This window comes from Manihot esculenta, chromosome 5, assembly GCF_001659605.2.
Source record: "Manihot esculenta cultivar AM560-2 chromosome 5, M.esculenta_v8, whole genome shotgun sequence".
NCBI classification, from domain to species: Eukaryota; Viridiplantae; Streptophyta; class Magnoliopsida; order Malpighiales; family Euphorbiaceae; genus Manihot; species Manihot esculenta.
The window spans coordinates 8218936-8235345 of record NC_035165.2 but is presented as its reverse complement, the minus strand read 5'-3'; positions in this window follow the sequence as shown (position 1 = coordinate 8235345).

Sequence of the window (16410 nt, the reverse complement as noted above, 5' to 3'; positions counted from 1 at the left end):
CAATCAATCTCCTCTTCTGTCTGTCTTAACTTCTGGATTTCGCCTGACACTTCCCACTGAGCTGTTCACGTCTCGCAGAAACCATACCTCTTGGGAGTCAAAACTGCGCCCATCCATATGCTCTGTTTTGGATTTTCCCTTCTTACTCCATTTTATGATTTCTGTCCATTTTATTTCTTTTACATTATTAACTTTTTCAATTTTAATTAAATTTTATTAAATATTAAAAAATTAAAATTTTTATCTAAAAACACCATTATTGAAAAAATATCTTTAAAATAAAACAAAATTATAATAGTTAATTTATATATTAATATTTTAAATTATGGATTAGACTCAAATGTAAAGCGTATTAGCCTTATTTAAAATGACAAAGCTCATTTAAACTTTTTCAAATATTAATAAAATAATAAATTGAACTTTAAAATTGTATATTTTTATTATAAATTTATGTAAAATGATGTTAAGTAATTATTTCATGAAAAATATATTAATTAACAAAAATTGATGTTTCAAATTAATATATAAATATATTTGTACACAAATTAATATAATAAAAAATTAAATTAAAATAATTAATTTTGATTCAATTTGTTTATTGAGAATGAGTGTAATAATTATAAATTAAATATTAACTCTAAATCTATACATTTATTATATAAAAAATTATTTAAAACTAATTCATAAAGAGTTTAATAGATTTAAAATTTTTATTTAAGGATGAAAATTGAGAGATGAAATTCATCCTTTCACTGCCTAGGACTAGAACTTAATATCATAATTTTATTTTGATATTTTTCATAATTTTTTATGAGTTACTTTTTTCAAGTAATTTTTTTTTAATTAGTAAGATGTATCAGCAATTTGAGATTCTTTGTTTTATGAATGAAATAATCAATCTTAAATTTTGAAAAAAAAAAGTTAAAAAATAAATAAAACTGAAAGTGCCCACCTTGGACAAAAATTAGAAAAACTGAAAGGTGAGATTCCTTATGCCAAGAGCAAATGAGAGGAAGAATCAATTAAATTTATTAATTAACTTTAAAAAAGTGTAAAGGAAAGGGAATTCTCCTCAAAGCCAAGAAGAATCAATATAATTAATCTTAAGATATGAATTCAATCATTTTACGGAATGCAAATTAAAATTATGATAATTTTAATAAAATTATATGATAGTATATAAGTTTATAATCATATGAATCGACGTGAATTTTAAAATACCAATTTATACTCGATTTATTTATAAAGAATTTTAAAAAATCAGTTCATATTCGATTCATTTAAAGCTTAGTAAATTTACAAAAATCAACAAACTGACACGCAAGTCCTAAACCACGCCGCAGCAATTTTCGTGATCAGCAATTAATAAGAGTAAAGAACCAGTGACGGAGCTAAAGGGGTCAAGGGTTACGGGCTTCGAACAAATTTTAAATTACTTAAAGAATATTTAGATAGTTTTATATATAATAAAAAAAATTTTCATTAGTCCTTTATATATTTAAAAAATTTATTATTTAATTTTTATTTTAAAATTATTTAATTAATATATTTTATATTTTATAACATTAAATTTTTTAATCTTTTTATCAAATAAATTTTTATCCTTCCGTTTCATTTTAGTGGTTCATTTTATTTTTTCCTTTTCATTTTCTATTTTTCCAATTCAATAAATTTATTTTTTATCTTTAAGATTTTAACTCCAATGGATAGAATTATTCATTAATTATATAATTTAATTGTACAGACTATTTTTATTATTAAAAATAATTATTTTACATAATTAATTTCTAATCTATTTATATAATTAAAATTATTTATTAAATTATCTAAATTTAGAGAAATAAATTTAAATTTTATAAGTAAAAATGTTTATGAATAATATTTTATTAATTAATGAGTTTTATAAACTATTTTTTTAAAACAAAATTATTGATTGTATTAATAAAATTTTATCAAATAGAAATGATATCATCCCAAATAGAAAAATAATTATACCTAATAGATTTTTTAGCAAGAGTATGAGCAGTTAGAGTATTTATTATGACTTTTGTCAAATAAGGATAGAGAGACGATTATACAAAATATATTCTCTAGCCAAAATATGAACCGTTAGAGTAGTATTATGACTTTTGTCAAATAAGGAGAATTGCCTATTATGTGCTGCTAAATTAATGTTTTCAAAATTACTAGTTGATACCAATCCTGTCACAAATCTCGACGGAGCATAATTGCCGGAATCACGCAGTCACAGATTTATATAAGTCTCTGGTTCAGACGAACAGGTACTGTGAGGAAATCACTCCAACCAAACTTATATATTCTTTCTTCAACTTTAGCTGCAAGTCACAGAAAGGACTCAATTTCCTAAATAGATAGCAAAAAATAGTCAGGCTTTTTGTATTAAAAATTTACAGTAAATATATTACCATATATGTAATACCCGGCTAGCTCAGGCATCGGAATTCTTACCGTCCGGTGGAATTCGGGGATGTCAGTGTTGTTAGAAGGGTAAGAGAATGATTTCTAAAATGTTTTAAGTCTTTAATGTGTTTTGAATGAGTTTTGGATTAAGTTTTGAAGAGAAAAGACTATGGGGCCTTTTGCCATGTTCGGCCGCCGAAGGTAATGTTCGGCCGCCGAAAGTGTTATAGATTCGGTTTCCGAAGGTCATGTTCGGCCCCCGAACGTTGCATGGTTTTGCATGCAGGTTTGGCAGCCGAAGGTGAGTCGGCCAGCCCTCTATTTTAGCGCCTCCAGTCGGTGAAATGGATGGATTTCTATTCCTTTCACTTCCTGAGGTGAGGCCACGTCTCCATGAGTCACTTGCTTTGTTTTTATCAACTTTGTAAAGTTTTAATGAGTTGGTTTGTGGTTTGTAAAGGGAAAAAGAGAGGTTTGGTAGTTTGGAGAAGGTGAAGGGAAGGTGGTGCTTATTCTTAGGTTCAGGTTGATCAGCTTCTGTTTTCAGGAGGTAAGGGCAGCTTTTTAACTTGTTTTAATGATTTATACCAGCTTTTAAAGAGGTTAAGGGTAGAGTTGCATGTATAGGGTTTAAGTTTAGTTTTTGATGAGTTATGCATGCAAGCTTGTATATGTGTTATGTTTGTTGTTTTGTTGGAGTTGTAAGTTAGTTTTGGACCCCTTTGTTCATATACGTGAGTATATGTGTGTTAAGGAATGGAGGTATGCATGTTTAGAGAGGTGGAACGGATAGAGGAGCTAGGTTGCGGGTGAAGCTGAGTTCTTGAAGAACTCAGGTTCGGCAGCCGAAGGAGCATTCGGCCGCCGAACCTCTTGCATGGTGGCTTAGGCTGCCACAGCTTGCCCCCGAGTGTTTGAAGGTTCGGCTCTGTTTAGGGGTTTCGGCCGCCGAAAGTATGCAAGTTTCGGCTCTGGACAGGGCATTCGGCCGCCGAACCTGCTGCCGAATGTGTTCTGTCTAGCTTTTCTTTTGTATGCTTTATGTGATTGTTCTAAGAGCGTGTTAAGGGGTTTTGGGAAGTTGTTTATGAGTTGATAAGAGTATGTTTGACACCTCATTTGAGTCCATTTGTATAGGATTGGACCCGAGAGATCGAGGAGGTCACCAGTGTTAGTGGTTGCAGCGTCAGGTCAGTTTTCTGCTAGAGGAGCAGAGGTGAGTAGAACTAAACTAAATCTTTTATACTAAGAAAATGGAATGCTTTAGCACAGATCATGCATCATGAATACCATGTTATGTAATAGGATGTTTGCATTAGAATCACGAATATGGTGCATTGCATTATTTACTGATAGTGGGGATTGGACCAAGGCGACATCAATAGCCCACGATCTGTCATGGCAGTGAAAATCCTGTGTGAGTTCCTATGGGAATCGGGTGCCGACAGAGGGAGTTTTGAGGTCATGTCTAATCCGAGATGTGAAATGTACATGTCCACTAGGTTGTTAAGTTTTGTTTTGAAAGCTGCTGTGCAATGCCATGATATATGCTATGCATGTATATGTGCTATGTTCATGTGTCTTTCATATGAACGATATGTGTGCTAATGTTTGTCTATTTGTGTTTTGTGTTTTCAGAAGAGCTAAGATGAGTGGAATTAGTCCTCAGATTGATTCAGATCCGTCTGAAGGGTCTTTTGATGAAAGCAGGGAAGGAATGGATCTAGAAAGAGTATCTGGAGATAGGAAAGAGATGGAAGTGGATGTGCAAAGAAGGGATATAGGTTTGCAGGTGAATATGGACAACGAATCTTTAGAGGATATGCAGGCCAAGGATGCCAGACTTTCAGTTATAGGAGAGAATGATCCCTCTACTTGGAGTACAGCTACCTCAAAAGGAGTGCAATGGGGGAGCACTAGTAAGCAAAAAGTCAGAGGCCTTAGAAGGTCAAAGCAAAAGGAGTGGGGTAGGACTAGGAAGGGTAGGTTGTGGAAGCATTTGAGAGAAGGGTGTGGGAGGTGTGGAAGGTTGCATAAGGGAGTCTGTCGTGTAGGGATAACAGGATGTTATAGGTGTGGTAAGGAAGGGCATATGATACGTGAGTGTCCTGTTGCGCCTTGGATAGTTCAGTCCCAGCGGACATTTTCTGGTAGAGCTGTTCAGCAGGAGGCAGCCACATTTGACACAGAGGTGCCAGGTATGGTTGTGTTTTTGGGTCGTCTGTTGTCTATATGTTGTGAGATTCATAGAGGAAAACAGAATTATAGGAATGCTGAGGAAAGTGAATAGCTAAGAGATTAGTGAACTAAAGAAAAGGTAAAGAGAGAATTGCTATGAAATGTGGTAACCTTGGGTTGTTACGTGTAGTTATAGTACGAATGATCATAAGAGAAGATAGTTTAAAATAAACGAAAGAGAAAAGAAGAAAGACTAAGGTTAGAAAGAGAATAGAGTTAGTCTGGGAATAGGTGGTCTTTGAGGCAGAGAAAAGTGCCAGGCTTTTCTTTTGTAGATTCCCGTGGGAAGTTCCGTTAGCTTTGGCTTGGATCTTCACCCTGATTCTATAGGAGGCTATCACATTGAACACGGTGACGTCAGGTACGGTCACTGGAAGTGTTTGGATGTGTATGCTATTTGGTTTGGACCCTAGTGTTTCGCTTTCCTTTCTGTTTGTGAGCCTTAACTAGGGTGGGTTTGATGACTTCTGGGCATTTGAGTGTTTTCTTTGGGTTAGTAGACCCGAGTATGATCCATCTGTGGCAGAGTCAGTCTGTCGGTTCAGTTCAGAGCATGTGAGAGTAGTGGATGCAATCCAGCTGACCTTATGGTTCTAGAGGTGACTAGTGATGTCAATCTAGGGCGGATTGGCTAGCTACTCGAGGTACTACCTGAGTCTGCAGAGACAAGGTAGGAAAGTTCAGTGTATAGAGGCTAGGAGGGATCAGAATGAGTCCTGAGAGAGGACAGAGTATAGGGATGCCTAGAAGTTGGTGTCAGCCCCGTAAGCTCATAGTTTTTCAGGAAAGGTTGCTAGGGCGTTTTCGCTCTTGTGAGCAAGGTTTGCAGTCAGGTCAGGGAATCAGCCTCAGTGCCAATGTTCGTATTGACTAGATGTTTCCAGTATGGAGGCTTGGTAGCTAAGGGGTTTTATCTGACTTAGTACCTCACCCTGGAATGGTCCAGAGTTGTGATGGGAAACGAAGGATGACTTCTTGAGCTTTTATAGTACCTGTCAATGGTGACGAAGTATGTCTAGTTAGGAGTGATCTAGAAAGAACAGCGACTAAGGATCGATTGTGGTTTTCCTAGGTAACACCTAGATTTGAGTATGATCTGTTGAGAGGTAGAATGTGAAAGTTAGAAAAGAGATTAGAGGAAAAAGGATAAAGAGAAAAAAGGAGTCAGGATCAGAGTAGCGCAGCAGAAGCTGTAAAGTTCAGGCATAGATTTCGTTCTTGATTGTTTACTTGTTTGTTTTTAACATTCGAGGACGAATGTTTTTAAAGGGGGGAAGATTGTAATACCCGGCTGTAATACCCGGCTAATTCAGGCATCGGAATTCCTACCGTCCGGTGGAATTCGGGGATGTCAGAGACTTCTAGTGGGAGGGTATTAGAAAGTTTTGCAAAATGTTTTTTAAGACTTTGTAAGGTTTGGAATAGAATAGGATTGAGTGTTGAAAAGAAAAGGCTTAGGGGACAAAGGCCAGGTTCGGCCGCCGAAGGTAAGTTTGGCCACCGAAAGTGCCCAATGTTCGGCCCCCGAAGGTTATGTTCGGCCCCCGAAAGTTGCATGGTTTTGCATGCAGTTTCGGCAGCCGAAGCTGAGGTGGTCGGTTAGTTGTGTACGCTCCTCAGTCCGTGGTTTGGCCAGGTGTTCACCTCCAGATCATGACCAGAGGTTAGGCCACGTCTCCCTTGACTCATCTGCAAGCTTTTATCAGCTCGTGCAGAGGGTTGAGTGTGTTTCAAAGCGTTTTGAAGGGGTGGAGAGAAAAGAGAGGTTTTGGTGGTTTGAAGCTTGTGAAGGGGATTTGCTGAGTTCAAGTTGTTCCTCTTCTAGTTTCAGGAGGTAAGAGCATTGTTCCTCTTCTTGTTTTATTGGTTTTAACAGTTGTTACAGAGGATAAGGGTAGAGTTGCTATATAGGTTCATTTTAGTGTTGTCATGGGTTATACATGATTAGGTGTAGTTTTGACGTTTTAATGGTGTAAGCATGTTATGTGTATTGTTTTGTTGGGTTTAAGTAGTTTGACGCTCCTTTCTGCTTGTTTAAGTGTTTATGCATGTTTTAGAGGGGTTAACTGCATGTATTAAGGGCTGAGCAGGTGCTGGAGGGACTGGCAGGCGTCCTTGTGCACGAAACTGAGTTCTGGATGAACTCAGGTTCGGCCGCCGAAAGTCCAAGTTAGGCCGCCGAACATGCCTGACTTTCGTCTCTGGAGGAGACATTCGGCCGCCGAAGGTGCTGCCGAAGGTGCCCTGTCCAGCCTTCCTTTGCTTGTTTTGCATGCATGTTTTGAGGTGTTCTAGAGGGGTTTTGGGGAATTGTTTTGTCAGTTGCATAGAGTATGTGTGGTGCCTCATTTGCGTCCTCCATTGTAGGATTGGACCCGAGGAACCGAGGTGTTTAGCAGTCGTAGCTGTTGCAGAGTTAGAGGTAGCCCAGAGTTAGCCAAGCAGTGGCTACAGGTGAGTGGAACTAAACTCAATATGTTATCTTGAGACCTGACACGATTCGAGCATGATCCATGCATCATAAACTGCCATGTTATGTATTAGGTTGTGTTGCATTAGAATTCACGAATATGATGCATTGCATAAGTTGTTATTCCTGTGGATGAATGTTGGATGATCCTTAGCCCTTGACAGAGAGCAGATACAGAATTATGGCATGAGATAGCCATACCAGGTCGCCCCTGGATAGTCCAGGTCGCTCCTGGTACTATGAGTGAGACAGCTGGGCTGTCAAATCAGAGTTAAGTTTAGACCAGGTGAGACCTCGTCTCCTTGGCACAGTTGGTCATGTTATGATATCAGAGAGATAAGTGTAGACCAGGTGATGACATAGTCTCCTTGGCACAGTTGGCATAATTATAACATGTAGTTGAGGGTTATTGGGGACAAATTCATCCTTGAGATGATATGTTTGTGATGTGATGCATTTCATGAGAGCATGTAATGAATGAACTGTTTTTATTGTTCCTCCTCACTGGGCTCTAGAGCTCATCCCACTCCCTTAACCCCAGTTTTGCAGGTCCTGAGATAGCTATGGGAAAGCAAAGTCAGCAAGAGTACAGAGGAAAGTTGTGCTTGAATGTATGCTGTAATAGTGTAGTGTAGTGGACATGATGTAATTAAAAGATTCACTGTCATGTACTGTATAGATCTGTACTGTCATATACGGATAGACTTGTGCTTTCCCTAGTGTTTTTGTTGTTGTGTGATGTATGCTTAATCCCCTGTACATGAATCCTGTTTTACGTTTCTTGATGAGAAATGTGTGAGTTAGGCTTAATGTATGGCTTCGATGAGATATCAGTGGAATGTGTTACAGATTAAAAGGGTTTCATTCCCATGACCCACAGAGTCCCTGGTATAGGCCCTGAGGGCCATTTCAGATTGACATATCTGAGTAGCAGTAGTTAAGCCTACAGAGTTTTACAGGATTGTTGAGTCGTTTTGTATCATGTATGGGATTTATCAGGTACACAGAGAGTATAGTCGGCTTACTACGGGTCCCGGCGGCCTTAAGCCGATCTGGATCCTAGTGCCAGTGATGGTTCGGGCCGTTACAGAGGGGTACCGGTTTCCGGGCTGTTACACCGGCTAGCTCAGGCATCGGAATTCTTACCGTCCGGTGGAATTCGGGGATGTCAGTGTTGTTAGAAGGGTAAGAGAATGATTTCTAAAATGTTTTAAGTCTTTAATGTGTTTTGAATGAGTTTTGGATTAAGTTTTGAAGAGAAAAGACTATGGGGACTTTTGCCATGTTCGGCCGCCGAAGGTAATGTTCGGCCGCCGAAAGTGTTATAGATTCGATTTCCGAAGGTCATGTTCGGCCCCCGAACGTTGCATGGTTTTGCATGCAGGTTTGGCAGCCGAAGGTGAGTCGGCCAGCCCTCTATTTTAGCGCCTCCAGTCGGTGAAATGGATGGATTTCTATTCCTTTCACTTCCTGAGGTGAGGCCACGTCTCCATGAGTCACTTGCTTTGTTTTTATCAACTTTGTAAAGTTTTAATGAGTTGGTTTGTGGTTTGTAAAGGGAAAAAGAGAGGTTTGGTAGTTTGGAGAAGGTGAAGGGAAGGTGGTGCTTATTCTTAGGTTCAGGTTGATCAGCTTCTGTTTTCAGGAGGTAAGGGCAGCTTTTTAACTTGTTTTAATGATTTATACCAGCTTTTAAAGAGGTTAAGGGTAGAGTTGCATGTATAGGGTTTAAGTTTAGTTTTTGATGAGTTATGCATGCAAGCTTGTATATGTGTTATGTTTGTTGTTTTGTTGGGGTTGTAAGTTAGTTTTGGACCCCTTTGTTCATATACGTGAGTATATGTGTGTTAAGGAATGGAGGTATGCATGTTTAGAGAGGTGGAACGGATAGAGGAGCTAGGTTGCGGGTGAAGCTGAGTTCTTGAAGAACTCAGGTTCGGCAGCCGAAGGAGCATTCGGCCGCCGAACCTCTTGCATGGTGGCTTAGGCTGCCACAGCTTGCCCCCGAGTGTTTGAAGGTTCGGCTCTGTTTAGGGGTTTCGGCCGCCGAAAGTATGCAAGTTTCGGCTCTGGACAGGGCATTCGGCCGCCGAACCTGCTGTCGAATGTGTTCTGTCTAGCTTTTCTTTTGTATGCTTTATGTGATTGTTCTAAGAGCGTGTTAAGGGGTTTTGGGAAGTTGTTTATGAGTTGATAAGAGTATGTTTGACACCTCATTTGAGTCCATTTGTATAGGATTGGACCCGAGAGATCGAGGAGGTCACCAGTGTTAGTGGTTGCAGCGTCAGGTCAGTTTTCTGCTAGAGGAGCAGAGGTGAGTAGAACTAAACTAAATCTTTTATACTAAGAAAATGGAATGCTTTAGCACAGATCATGCATCATGAATACCATGTTATGTAATAGGATGTTTGCATTAGAATCACGAATATGGTGCATTGCATTATTTACTGATAGTGGGGATTGGACCAAGGCGACATCAATAGCCCACGATCTGTCATGGTAGTGAAAATCCTGTGTGAGTTCCTATGGGAATCGGGTGCCGACAAAGGGAGTTTTGAGGTCATGTCTAATCCGAGATGTGAAATGTTTGTGTTGTGCCACATTCATGTAAGTGTGTTTTACTGAACTGTTTTACAGTGTTTCTACTCACTGGGCTTTAGAAGCTCATCCCTTTCCCTTAATCCCAGTTTTGCAGGTTCAGTATAGCAGGGAAAGTCAGCAACAACAGAGTGTTGATTAGAAGACTGCATGTGTACTAGACTAGTATGGACATGATGTAAATTAAAGAAATATATGTAAAGGCATGTAATAGCTAGTAAGTCAGTATGATATGGTTTAGAATGTGCTTTGCCTAGTGTTTGTTTATCCCTTGTGTATGCATGTATCCTGTTTTCAGTTTCTTGATGAGAAATGAGTCAAACCAGGCTTAATAAATGATGTGTTGTGAAAACTCCAGTAAAATTTAACTGTGAGGGAAGACAAGGTTTGATTCCTGTAACCCAAGACCAGACCGTGAGGGAAGAACGGGTTTGAGTCCCGTGACTCTACGGACAAAGTTACTGGTGTGAGCCCTAGGGGCTATTTCAGATTGGTGTATCTGATTGGTTTTAAAGGTTAAGTCTGGTCGTTTTACAGAAAAAGTTTAAAAAGCTAGTAATCAAGTCGGATCATGTATGGGATGTTTGGAGTTCAGGTTAGGCTTGCTACGGGTTCTGACGGCCTTAAGCCGATCTGGATCCTAGCGCCGAGCAGTTTGGGCCATTACAGAGAGGTACTGATTTTCGGGCTGTTACAATATCTCCAACAAACTTCTTTCTCCTTGTTTGGAAAGAAAAATCAATTATACAACCAAGGGCTCCATTCCCTCTATTTTTAAAATCAACATTATTAAAAAATCGATACATTTTTAACTTTTTCAATTAACTATTATGATTTCTGTCCATTTTATTTCTTTTACATTATTAACTTTTTGAATTTTAATTAAATTTTATTAAATATTAAAAAAATTAAAATTTTTATCTAAAAACACCATTAATGAAAAAATATCTTTAAAATAAAATAAAATTATAATAGTTAATTTATATATTAATATTTTAAATTGTGGATTAGAGGCAGATGTAAAGCGTATTAGCCTTATTTAAAGTGACAAAGCTCATTTAAACTTTTTCAAATATTAATAAAATAATAAATTGAACTTTAAAATTGTATATTTTTATTATAAATTTATGTAAAATGATGTTAAGTAATTATTTTATGAAAAATACATTAATTAACAAAAATTGATGTTTCAGATTAATATATAAATATATTTGTACACAAATTAATATAATAAAAACTATAATAAATTAATAACATTATTATTAATATTATTTTATTAGTATTTGGTTTAAATTTTTGCCAATACCTTGAAATAAATCCATTGAAAGCCCATTTTCATATTTTTTTAATTTTTAAAATTCCAATATAGATTTAATTCAAAAAATTTAAATCGAATTAAATTGAAATAACTAATTTCAATTCAATTTGTTTTTCTAATAACTTGAAAAATTGATTTGAATTCAAAAACAAATCAATCACTTGAGAGCTCAAATTCTTTATTGAGAATGAGGGTAATAATTATAAATTATAGGAAAAATTACTTTTTAGTCCCTAAAATTTAATGTAATTAACATTTCTATCCTTATATTTTGGCGACCCAACACTTAAGTCTCTCACTTTCTTTTCCGTCCAAATTCGTAGTCCTTTCGTCCATTTAAATCGTTTGGTCAAAGAGTCAAAGGTGAGAGGTGATAATTTTTTTCAAAAATACCCTTCTCTTAATGTGAAATCCCTATTTTTTTTCTCTTTCATGTTTTCTCCAGTTGTAGAAAGGATAGGAAGAAAGAAGAAGAAGGAGAAGAAGTTGTAGAAAGGGTAAGAAGAAGAAGAAGAAGAAGAAGAAGAAGAAAAAGAAGAAGAAGAAGAAAGAAGAAGAAGAAGTTGCAGAAAGGGTAGGAAGAAGAAGAAGAAAAAAAAGAAGAACAAGCATTTGGATTTGGGTTTTGTGATTTTGAAATAGCGGGATTTTTAGAGGGTTAATTTTGTCAATTCATGTGTCCCAATTGGCTATTTTGGACGGAATGACTACGAATTTGGACAGAAAAAAAAGTGAGGGACTTAAGTGTTGGGTCGCCAAAATAGAGAAACAGAAGTGTTAATTACGTTAAATCTCATGGACTAAAAAATAATTTTCCCTAAATTAAATATTAACTCTAAATCTATACATTTATTATATAAAAAATTATTTAAAACTAATTCATAAAGAGTTTAATAGATTTAAAATTTTTATTTAAGGATGAAAATTGAGAGATGAAATTCATCCTTTCACTGCTTAGGACTAGAAATTAATATCATAATTTTATTTTGATATTTTTCATAATTTTTTATGAGTTACTTTTTTCAAGTATTTTTTTTTTAATTAGTAAGATGTATCAGCAATTTGAGATTCTTTGTTTTATGAATTATATGAATGAAATAATCAATCTTAAATTTTGAAAAAAAAATGTTAAAAATTAAATAAAACTCCAACTTTGACTGAAAGTACCCACCTTGGACAAAAATTAGAAAAACTGAAAGGTGAGATTCCTTATGCCAAGAGCTAATGAGAGGAAGAATCAATTCAATTTATTAACTTTAAAAAAAGTGTAAAGGAAAGGGAATTCTCTTCAAAGTCAAAGAAGAATCAATATAATTAATCTTAGATATAAATTGAATTATGTAATTAAAATTATGATAATTTTAATAAAATTATATAGTAATATAATTTACGTAAATTTTAAAAAAATCAGTATGATTTATTTATAAATATAATAATAATCATACTTGTAAACTTAATTTGATGATAAGTGTATCTGAATATCGTCTAAATAATTTGATGATAAGTGTATCTGAATATCGTCTAAATGTACACTATAAGATTAGGGCTTATTCAGATACTTTCAGTTGCACACTAAAAACAACCTGCATCCATCAGTTTTTGTTCCTGTTTATGTTTTTCTAAGAGTTAAAGCTTAGTAAATTTACAAAAATCAACAAACTGAAACGCAAGTCCTAAATCACGCCGTAGCAATTTTCGTGATCAGCAATTAATAAGAGCAAGGAAGTAGTGACGGAGCAGGGCCAAGAGCCCTGAAAAATTTTAAATTGTCTAGACATATTTAGGTAATTTTATATATAATAAAAAAATTATTATTAAATTTTTATATATTTAAAAAATTTATTAGTTAATTTTTATTTTAAAATTATTTAATTAAAATATTTTATATTTTATAAAATTAAAATTTTTAATTTTTTTTATCAAATAAGTTTTTATCCATTTTTAATATTATTTAATTTATTTAATTTTAATTGTTTATTTTATTTTGTCCTTCTAATATTTTTTTAATTTAAAAAATATATTTTTTATATTTAAAATTTCAACTCCAATACATATTTTTTTAAAAAAAATTATTCATTTATTATATAATTTAATTTTACACACTATTTTTATTATTAAAAAATAATTATCTCATTTAATTAATTTCTAATCTATTTATATAATTGAAATTATTTATTAAACTATCTAAATTTAAAGAAATAAATTTTAATTTTTTATAAATAAAAGTATTTTTATGAATAATGTTTTATTAATTAATGAGTTTTTTGAACTATTTAAATTTAAAAAATAATTTAATTTTAAAAATATAAATTTAATAGATAATAAGTTAAATAATTTAAATTTAAAAATATTTAAATATAAATCAAATATTATTTTTATATATAATAGATTAAATTATTTAAATTAAAAAAATAAAATAGAAATATTGTTTTTATTATTAATTACTAATGAGTTAAATAATTTAATTTAAAAAATAAATTTTATAGTAAATATTATATTAAATTAATATATTATTTTAACAGTATTATCTTTTATAAATTTATATGTTATAATTATAATAAAAAAAATTATAATAAATATTATTAAAAATTAATTTTATAATAACTGAAAAATATATAAAAAATATATCTAAAAATATTAAAAATAATAATATTATTAATATATTTTAATTAAGAAAAAAATATTTTATTAATTTTTTATAAATTATTTAAATATACATTTATTTTATATATATTATTTTTATTAACCATTCGTTTTACCGAGCCTCTAAATAAAATTTTTAAATGGGTCGGTGCAAGTAGGGATGGCAGACGGGCGGGTTTTCACGGATATCCAATCCGCCCAAACCCTATTAGGACGGATTTGAGTATTTATAAAACGGATTTGGACGGATTTGGATTTGAAAAATTTTACCCGTCTCGGATTCGGGTAGGGTTCGGGATTAGGTGATTGGATACCCATTACCCGAACCCGTTTAGCTATACTAACCCTAATTTCTTATCCCTAATTCATTTTCTCATTTTACTCGAGCTTCTCTCTTTGTCGGCGCCTCTCTCCCCCCTTCCCTTCCCATAATTTCCAATCGACGCCTCTCTCCCACTTCACTGACGACTGCCGGCAGCCCAGTCGGCACCGGCGACATCTGCTTCCTCTCCCCAGTCAGCGATATCTCCTTCTCTCTCCAGTCGGCGATATCTCCCACTTCCCAGTCAACGCATCTCTCCCCCACTTCACTTGACGAGTGCCGGCAGCTCAGTCGGCACCGACAACGTCTCCTTTCTCTCCCCAGTTGACGATAAATCTTCTCTCTCCGGTCAGCAATATCTCCTTCTCTCTCTCCAGTGTGGCGACATCTCCCACTTCTCAGTCGGAGACAACTCTTCACTTACCAGATTAATGTATTTTCCAGTTTAAATGTTATGCAGATAAACTTTACATCTTTTGGCACATTGATATATTTAGTCTCATGGATTGATTTTTTGAGCATCTTTTGTCAGAGGTTTTCCTAACCTTTCTTTTTGTTGTTGTCATCTAGTTTTTTTGGATGCTTGGCATTTGTCAATATTGTTTTGAATATTATACTGCAAATTGGGGGTTCTGGCTGACATGCTTGTTGTAGTCAGAAGCTATCTATTTTCGGAACTGCTAGTTTAGTAGTAAAGTAACACATACTGGAATTATGCTAGAAACATGAAAGAAAAAAATACTATTTTCTTTTTTCAGGCACTTAAAATGGTTTTGGAAAAGGAAAATTGACTGAAATTACAATCGTAAAAACAATCAGTTTTGATGGGCTTGTTGGGGATGGGGCACCCTTGATCGTTCCATCAGGTGGTGACTCCACTAATATCAGATTGCATCATTCTCATAAACCATTGAATCTGATTGACCCTACTGCTGAGAAGAAAGTCGGTCGGGTTCGGGTAGTGTGCGGGTATTGCTAAACGGATTTGGAACGGACACGGGTAGTAAAATTAAAACACTAAACGGATTTGGGACGGGTTTAAAAATTTTATATATAATCGGGTTCGGATTTGGGTACTCCCAATTTCGCGGGTACCCTACTCGTTGCCATCCCTAGCTGCAAGGAACGTACAACATTAAATATCCACCACCTCAAAAACCCACCCGTCGCATTTGACCACCCAAAGGCCAAAACACTACAAAAAACAGAAATTACAAATCCCCACGTGGGTTATGTACCAATTGCCAAAATCACCAAATCCTCTCTAGCTTGAAGACTATGGAGATCAACGTAACACTTTTGACATCAAGTGGGTCGTCGGCTTGACCCAGAAAAGGATTCATTTATATAATTAGCTTTCAAGAACCTTATGTTTCTCTTAGGTTTAGATTTCAGAACGAATTTTTACAGAATTTGAAACTAGAATAGAAAGTTGGCTCTTTAAAATTTTTAGAATAAAAAATACCGTCTTACATATTTTCGATTTCAATTTAATTTTAGTATCGATTTTTTTTAATTTCGATATAATTTTTAATTTTTATAAAAAAATCTAAATTTATAAAATAATTAAATATTCATAACACAATACTGATATTATTTATATCAAATTAATAAATATTATATTTTAATTTTAAAAATAATATTAAATATTCATAATATTATATAATATTTTTATTTAAAATATATGAAGACACCGTATAATTAAACATAATATAATCTTTCTATTACAATTTTTAAATTTTTAATTAAAAAAAAGAAGACAAAATTTTCTAACAGAACTTCTAAAAATTTTATTGCAGTATTTTCATAAAAAATAAATTCAACTAATCGAATTTTTATCATTTCCTACAAATGTATTTATTTTATTATTATTTTTTATAGTAAAATTATATAATTTAAAATAAAATTATGTAATATCTAAAATTTTATAGTTTAGGTTAATACTTTATTTTTATATAGTTATAATTATTTTAATTTTATTAAATTATATTTTATTATTATATAATTTAATTAATATAATAATAATAATAATAATAATAATAATAATAATAATTATTATTATTATTATTATTATATATAATTGATTTTAATGATTTACATTCAATTAGTATAAATTTTATTAATATAGATGATGTATAATATATTTTATTTAAATAGAATGAAATATAATTAATAAATTAAATTATATTTTTATAAATTTTTAATAATTGACTAATAATTAAAATATATAATAATTATATATATATAACTAATGATAATAATTATAATTATATATACACATATCAATCTATATTTTAGTAATTTATATTCTATTACATAATCTATTTAGATAGGACAAATTTTAATTAACTAATTGAATTAGTTAAAGTATATTATTATAAATATTTAATAATTGATTAA